Here is a 9,472-nt window from a genome sequence, read left to right on the forward strand (position 1 = left end):
TATGGTAAACACTAATGATCTTACCTTTTTTTTTCTTTTTTTTTTTTCTTTTTTTCGTGTGTGTGTGTGTGTGTGTGTGTGTTTTCTTTGAATGTTTGTTTGTCATTGTCTTTTGTTTCCCCCTTTCTTTTGGTTTTGGCTGTGGTTGTTTTGTTGGGGTTGTTGGGTGTAGTGTTATAATGTGTAAAATTCAAATTTCCAATAAAAATTCTATGATCAAAAAAAGATAAAATCCCAGATTTGTTTTGCCGGAACCCCAAACCCTGCACTTCATGATTTCGGCCACCAGATGCCACTAGCGCACACTATGTTGAAAACTTCAAGCAAAGCACCTTTTTGATATATTTGGGAGGAAAGCTTTATTTTTCTATCATTACAAGGCAGGGTCAAAAATCAGATGTACATCAAAACAAAGGGGCGTGGCAAATGCAAAAAAAGGCTAAAAAACAAAAAAACAAAAGTAAGGCACGGTCATACACAAATAATGTAGCTAAGAAAGCAGAACAGCATTTTACAATTTAAATATATGTTAAATGACAGGAAGAGTTTGCCTTGCTTTTAATGGATTAAAAAAATACATATTCCACTTTCTTTTGTTATTTTGAATGATGTCCATGACTTTTCCATGAGCTGTAAGCCATAATCATCAAGAATATAAAAAATATATATAATAACAGATGTATAGGCCTAGTTATTGTTTAACAGAGGCACAGGTTTAAGGGTCAAAGGTACATACAAAGTAAAATAATAATAATAATAATAATAATAATAATAATAATAATAATAATAATAATAATAATAATTCTGCAACCTTCACCACGTTTTATTCAAGCTGGAGAGAGACCGTGTGTAAGACTTAGCAGGACTGGGGTGAGCTGAGACAAAAGACAAAGAGGCTTGATACTAGCCATGATTAGGTGAAATTAAAGTATGTACACCTCCTTTAACAAGCTGCTCAGAAGCTGTGAAAGGGGCTTGTGCATTTATCAGCAATGTCCCTTCCTGAGATGTTACATCACCTTAATACCCCTTGCTCTGCCATCCTGTACTTACCTCTTTTCCCACCTCACATCCAAGCACAGTTTCAAGAAAACATTTGTGGTCCTTTAAAACTTACCTCGATTACTGCTGTGAAATATTAATGAAAGACTTAAACTAAGAGCTATTTGTGTTATTAGTTTAGACAGAATGAGTGTATTATTATGATTTCAATAAAGATTTGAATAAAGATCTGATCACATTATATGAGAATCAAACTCATATAGAGTGGGATGGATATCAAACCATTTTGAAGTGGATAAAGGCTATTGATTTAGTGAGGATGTAGTACATACACTTTTTCAAACATTTATTTCTTGTATTATTCCCAAAACAATGGCCACAAATATTACTAAGATGAGAAAATGAGTAAAGGTATTATATACATCCGTTTTACTGATATATGATGTGTGCATTTCAGAGCACCCTTGTTCCTGAATGTTTGGCAAATATGAAATGGTGAGCAACCTTACTGTGGTCACAAACTCTTCTTCTTGCTGACCAACCTCACTAATACTCCTGTGATCCAAAATACAGTATAATATTGAATTCAAAGCGATCAAAACATTTTGTAAATGTATGCCCCCATGACTATTTAAGTTAATAGACAGTTGTAGGCTTTCCTGCTCTAGTGGCCAGTGTGCTATTCTTTACAGGCAACAATATGTTTATTTTAATTTATGATATAGAAGTAAACTTTAGTGTCCAGTATGTTCTGCCAGACAAAAGTTTTGAAAAGGTCAGAGGCCACATTTATAAAGAGTGCTTACACTCAAAAATGGGTCTGGAATTTGTGGTTGAGGAATACATAAGCTCCCCTGCAAAAATCCAGATTTATAATGAAATACTTGGCAGGAAATTGGGTGTATATTTATGGAAGCTTTGACTTATATGCAACAATTTAGAGACTGTGAGAACGGATGAGATTCTGTGGATATGTAGGGATATTACACAGCTAAATGTGCAAATCACAGCTCTCAGGCGTAACACTACATATCAAATGATGCAGCTCATTCATAACTGCATACAGGCTACTTGGTCATAAGAAGCATTAAATCCTAACAATATTTGTTTGTTTGTTTGTTTGTTTGTTTGTTTAGACTAGATAATTAGCTTGTGTAGTCTGATGAATCAGCCTGTTTCTATGTATTGACATTTATTGTTCCAAATAACTATTTGCAGCTTACCGTTTGTATAATCCCCTCCCTAAATAAAATAGTAACTCATTATTTACATTTATTTACATTTATTCATTTAGCAGAAGCTTTTATCCAAAGCGACTTACAAATAAGGAAATACAAGCAAAGTGACATATCAAGCAGAGAACAATACAAGTAGTGCTACCATACAAGATTTATTAATTAAGTTATAGAAAAGCAAAGTGCGCAGAGTCGAGGTGTAAGAGCCAGAGTAAGTTTTTTTAAATAAAGAAAGGATAATGTGGGGTTGGCGTTTTAGGTTACGTTTTAGTTACGTGTTCACAGAAGAGGTGGGTCTTTAGCTGTTTTTTGAAGATGGTGACAAATGCTGTGGTCCGGATTGAGATTAGAAGTTCATTCCACCACTGAAGGACAGTTAGTTTGAATGTTCTTGAAAGGGACCTTGAGTCACACTGAGTAGCTACTACTAAGCGTCTGTCGCTAATCGATCACAGACTGCATGAGGGAACGTAAACCTTCAGGAGAGTGCTGAGGTAGGAGGGTGCTGTTCCAGACGAGGTCTTGAATTTGATATGGGTGGCTACAGGAAGCCAGTTGAGGGAGATAAAGAGGGGTGTGGCATGGGTCCTTTTGGGCTGGTTGAAGACGAGACGTGCTGCTACATTCTGAATCATCGGAAGGGGTTTCATGGAGCTGGCTGGGAGGCCCGAGAGTAGTGCATTGCAGTAGTCCAGTTTTGAGATGACAAGAGCCTGGACTATTATTAATCGTGAGTAATTGCAGGCTGCAAACAGCTGTGAAGTAATTTCACACATTCACAGCTCCATAAATAGGCTACACTTAATGATGTGTTTGTTATACCAAAATGGTTTAGTTGCCATTATTGGAAGACCACAACATTCAACGAGATCCAAAAAAAGATGAGAAAAAAGATGAGTTTTTAAAGAACAAAAGAAGCTTTCCTTGCCAACAATGACTGACTAATGAGTTTATATAGATTTCTTAGAGCCATTTTATAAGTAATTTTAATTCCCTCACCCACACAGCACAGAGGAGGGATGCCACAGTGACTCTCTCATTTCAGTTATGGAGCACACCATTGGGCTTCTTAAACAGCAATGGTGTTGTGTGGATGTTTAACGTGGAAGATGTCTTCAGGTGGGAGACAGAAAAGGATTGTTAGGGCAGGTTCTACTGTACAACATGACACAGCTGAATGGACCCCCCTCCACCTATTAACCAATACACATCTCTACCCAACAAACTTCATGCTCTTTTGTTTCTTGTTTTTGTTTTCAGTAGTGGTTTCAATAATACTTTTGTCAATCTCCAACACAACTTCTGCTTCTCATTCTCCAAATTTCCTCTTTTTTGCCTTTCTCTCCACTTTTCTCAACACTACCTCATTCAAAAATGAATGGGACACCCATTCATTTTTAAATATGTATCAAGTAATTTGCATTGACCATTTATGGGCAGTAACCTGGCAAAAATGTTTTATTTATTATTTTTGTGTACACTGTTTCCTGTGTTTTTGTGAACATGCACACTTTCACTCTGGAATCCATGCAAAGTTTTATAAATGAAGCCTCAGGCCATCTTCAGTGAATCATTGGGTCAGCGAAAACTCTGGAAGAAAGCTCATGTGGTTCCTATTTCTAAAAAAAGACCAATGCAAAAGTACTGAATAATCATAGGCCAGTGCATAATTCTACACAGTAAACTACATTTTGAGGCTAACTTACAGTGCATCCGGAAAGTATTCACAGCGCTTCACTTTTTCCACATTTTGTGATGTTACAGCCTTATTCCAAAATGGATTAAATTCATCATTTTCCTCAAAATTCTACCAACAATACCCCATAATGACAACGTGAAAGAAGTTTGTTTGAAATCTTTGCAAATTTATTAAAAATAAAAAACAAAAATGGCACATGCACATAAGTATTCACAGCCTTTGCCATGCCACTCAAAATTGAGCTCCGGTGCATCCTGTTTCCACTGATCATCCGTGAGATGTTTCTACAACTTGACTGGAGTCCACCTGTGGTAAATTCAGTTGATTGGACATGATTTGTAAAGGCACACACCTGTCTATATAAGGTCCCACAGTTAACAATGCATGTCAGAGCACAATCCAAGCCATGAAGTCCAAGGAATTGTCTGGAGACCTCCGAGACCGGATTGTATCGAGGCACAGATCTGGGGAAAGGTACAGAAACATTTCTGCAGCATTGAAGGTCCCAATGAGCACAGTGGCCTCCATCATCCATAAATGGAAGAAGTTTGGAACCACCAGGACTCTTCCTAGAGCTGGCCGCCCGGCCAAACTGAGTGATCGGGGGAGAATGGCCTTAGTCAGGGAGGTGACCAAAAACCCGATGGTCACTCTGACAGAGCTCCAGCATGTCTCTGTAGAGAGAGGGGAACCTTCCAGAAGAACAACCGTCTCTGCAGCACTCCACCAATCAGGCCTGTATGGTAGAGTGGCCAGACAGAAGCCACTCCTCAGTAAAAGGCACATGACAGTCCGCCTGGAGTTTGCCAAAAGGCACCTGAAGGACTCTCAGACCAGAGATTGAACAAAGATTGAACTCTTTAACCTGAGTGGCAAGCGTCATGCTTGGAGGAAACCAGGCACTACTCATCACCTGGCCAATACCATCCCTACAGTGAAGCATGGTGGTGGCAGCATCATGCTGTGGGGATGTTTTTCAGCGGCAGGAACTGGGAGACTAGTCAGGATTGAGGGAAAGATGAATGCAGCAAAGTACAGAGACATCCTTGATGAAAACCTGCTCCAGACCACTTTGGACCTTAGACTTAGGCGAAGGTTCATCTTGCAACAGGACAACGACCCTAAGCACACAGCCAGGATAACAAAGGCATGGCTATAGGACAACTCTGTGAATGTCCTTGAGTGGCCCAGCCAGAGCCCAGACTTGAAGCCGATTGAACATCTCTGGAGAGATCTGAAAATGGCTGTGCACCGACGCTCCCCATCCAACCTGATGGAGCTTGAGAAGTCCTACAAAGAAGAGTGAGAGAAACTGCCCCAAAATAGGTGTGCCAAGCTTGTAGCATCATTCTCAAAAAGACTTGAGGCTGTAATTGGTGCCAAAGGTGCTTCAACAAAGTATCAAGCAAAGGCTGTGAATACTTATGTACGTGTGCTTTTTTGTTTTTTATTTTTAATAAATTTGCAAAGATTTCAAAACAAACTTCTTTCAAGTTGTCATTATGGGGTATTGTTTGTAGAATTTTGAGAAAAATAATGAATTTAATCCATTTTGGAATAAGGCTGTAACATAACAAAATGTAGAAAAAGTGAAGCGCTGTGAATACTTTCCGGATGCACTGTATAAAAAGCAAATAAACAAAAAAGCACAAATTCAACAAAGCATGTATGTTCTTGGAAAATGGGAGGTTAGGGTAATGATGACTTAGTGGTTAAAGGCGGTATAACTGACAGACATACAGTGATGAGTAAAGATGTGTATGTCCGAATTATTGTTTTCTAGCACCATGTTTTCTTCTTTTTATTAAGTATACCTGTTAAAACTGTGATTAAATTATACTCATTCAGTTATTTCTAGCATTATTGTGTATCTTTTACCTTTAGTTTCTTGTTCCCTTGCTGTCACTCAGTGTTCCTAAAGATGAATATTCAGGAAAACAGGACAGCAAACACACTGTAACTCAGACATGAATCAGTAGTGAAAAAGATCTAAATGATCAGAACAGTAACTTGATTAATTTTAGGTTTGAGTCAGTTTTCCTAACTGTGATCTACATTTACTTTTTTTTCAGTGAGCTACACTGTAACTGAGTCTCATTACAACAACTTTACAGCTTCCTTCTGTCTGTTTACTCTTAATTTTCACTTTTCTAGCTTAAAGCCTTGAATTCCCTTCATTACTGCTCAAGAGAGGAATCATCACAACTTATTACTCAGTCTGACTGGTGGAATATAATTTTGTCTTTGACTTTATTTTAAATTGTTAGGAAATAATTTATATCTATAAGAAAGATGTTCTTCACCTAATAGTCAAGCTGATGCTGCTGTCATGATTCTGCATGTTTGAAAAAAAATTGAAGGTTTCACTGTTGTGGCTTCACAGTAAAGATCTGTATGTTTAGTTGAGTGAAGAAGATTTTTAAATAGATACTGACGTGTGCAGTTGGTGATGCAGGATGTGTCTACACACTTTACCCCTTTTTTCTTTAACATGCACACACAAGAACTAGAACATCTCAGTCTAACACAGAGTCTCTGTAACACATCAGCTGTACCAAAGAGCACGACCTTCACTGTCTGGAGTAATTCAGCTATAAACATCAGCTTGTTAAAAATAACTAAAAATGTGCACTCTAGTAAGAAAATCACAAAGTCATATAATGATTTTCAATATTGACGACGTTATCAGATTTGTAAATATAATCGGATAAATGCAGGAATATTGGGACAGTTAAACCTATAATTATTTATTTTCTAGCTGATAAGTGAATGTATGTTACTGAGGCCTTGCAGTGGAAGTGCTTGATAGAAATTACATGACTTCATTCATGTGACATCATATAAGGGGGCGTGGTCTGATCCAAACGAGAGATTTCACTAATTTTTCCACTTAAACTTTATTCAATCAAATAAATCATCATTGAGAATAAAAATCTCTTTTTTTTTCAAGAGAGACATCGGCAAGAAGGCAGCATACAACGTTTCAACATACAAAAACATACAAGCAATTATACAGCAGAGTTAGCATAGCATCATAGCATCCGAAAAACTGTTGTCCTAAAAGTTTTTTGGGGTAGAAAACTGACACACATTGTATAGTTTTTTAAACAAGGTTCTAAAATTGTTATTAATGATGCATATAAACATGATAAACTGTAACAAAATTAGCATAGTGTTAGTGCAAATCATGTACAGATGCATACAATTTGATTATTTTCAAAGTTTTTAAACATGTGTAGGGATCTACAAGTATTTTTAAAGACTTTTATTTTGACACTGCATCTACATGTTCCTTAGCTAATCAGAGCAAACAAGTGTAGTTGGTGTGATATGAGAGGAAGCTAATCTAAATAAAAAGCTGAGTACTATGACCACATAGGGTTGTGATTAACTTATAAAAGTTAAGTCACACCTGAGGTCTACTCAAAAGTTACACTGTGTTACTGTGATTCAAAGTTGATGCTCTCCAGTATAGCCGGGACACTGATGTAATTCAGACATGAATAAATAGTGTAGGACATTATTTTTAAAGCTCACACAGCTGATGTGATTTTTCATAATCTCATACCGCTGCAACCCTACTCTATTCACCCATACAAATAAATTGATGTAGAGTAGAGGGAGATTAGAGACCTGCATCATCACACAGCAGTTATTTTCTGACCCTCACTTCAATCTCAGTGAAGCTTTACATTTAATATCCCTATTTTCATTCTCATCATTTTACTAACTGAAAACTGTAAAATAATTTGAAAGTAGTCGTAAGATGTTTAGTGACATCACAGAGAGAGTAATACTGTTTTACTGTAGAAGTGATTAGTGTAGTAAAGACTTCACATCCTGAACTTGTGTTTCATTTCTAACAGAAAAACCTAAACCTCAACTCACATCAGACCTTAAAGGAGCTGTACGGACAGGAAACTCAGTGACTCTGTACTGTACACTGAAGCCGCAGTCTGCTGGATGGAAGTTTTACTGGATCAAACCCACACAGAGCCCTGAGACTGAGACTGAAACACACCACTACACCATCAGTGCAGTTAGTGTCTCTGATGGAGGTCAGTACAGGTGCAGAGCTGGAAAAGGAAACCCAGTTTACTTCACAAAGTACAGTGATACACTCTGGGTAAAAGTTATTGGTGAGTAAGAGACTTTCTGTTAAGTGATTCTGCAGTGGAACAACACTAGTTTAGCTTTGGTAGAAAATGTCACCAAAACCTGTAAAACTCTTTTAACAAGCTGCTCAGAGGCTGTAAAAGGGGCTTCATAAAGTTCCTGCTTCAGAAACATCAACATGCTCGAGTGGAGACATGCCTGAGTGTGAATGAGTGAAGAGGACGAGGGTCGAACTTTTATACTGAACCACTGAGTGTAAGAGGCTGTAGAATCTGACAGAATGAGAGAGATTAGAGACTGAGTGTGTATGAGGAGTTATGAACTGATTACAGGTGTGTGTGTGTATGTGTGTGTGTGTGTGTGTGTGTGTGTGTGTGGTGATGAGTAAGGATGTCTATGGTAGAGTTATTGTTTTCAAATATAGATATTTTATAGTATATATATATTTTTAAATTTTCATTAAGTATACTTGTAAAAACAGGAGTCAAATCATTGCTAGCATACCAGTGTATCTTTTACCTTTAGTTTCTTGTTCCCTTGCTGACACTCAGCGTTCCTAAAGATCTTGTGAAAAAATAAACAGGATCCCCAACACACTGTAATTCAGACATGAATAAATAGTGTAGATGTTAATTGTCAGTACAGTGACCTGATTATTTTTAGGGCTGAGTCTGTATTTAAAATTGTGATCTACATTTACTTCATCAGTAGTGATTGTTGTCTGTCAGAGCTTAATCATTTACATGTGAGCAGATATACTGTATCTACACTCTAAAAATTTAATACAGAATGTAGGTAACTATTCAGAGTGTTAATACTTGTGTGAATAATAGTGATGGAAATGAATTAATTTATAGAAACAGTAGTGATTTTGTTTTTGTTTCATACAGAGAATCCTAAACCTGTGGTGATTATAAAGCCTAATACACAGGTGTTCAGAGGAGAGACAGTGACTTTCAGGTGTGACATACAGGGAGGAGACACTGGGTGGACATACGACTGGTATAGGGACGATAACACATTCTACACATACCACACAACACTGGAGATCATCATCAGTGATTATTACAGTGGTAAATACACCTGCAGAGGGAGGAGAAGTGACTCTCAGATCTCAAAGACGAGTGATCCTGTTACACTCACTGTATCAGGTGTGTGTGTGTGTGTGTGTGTGTGTGTGTGTGTGTGTGTGTGTGTGTGTGTGTGTGTGAATGTATGCTATTACTTATATATGTAAAAGTTATCACTAGTTTCAGATTTTGTTCCAGATTTTATCATATGAATAACACTGTCTCATTATAATGATTTTAAAGCTCCTTTTTCTGTTTACTTTTGATTTTCACTTTCTATTTTAAAGTAACTGATTCATTTGATTTGTAAAGAATCACTACAACTTATTAGCTATTCTGATTGGTGTGAT

Source organism: Ictalurus furcatus, chromosome 7 (genome assembly GCF_023375685.1).
Source record: "Ictalurus furcatus strain D&B chromosome 7, Billie_1.0, whole genome shotgun sequence".
In the NCBI taxonomy this organism is placed as follows: domain Eukaryota; kingdom Metazoa; phylum Chordata; class Actinopteri; order Siluriformes; family Ictaluridae; genus Ictalurus; species Ictalurus furcatus.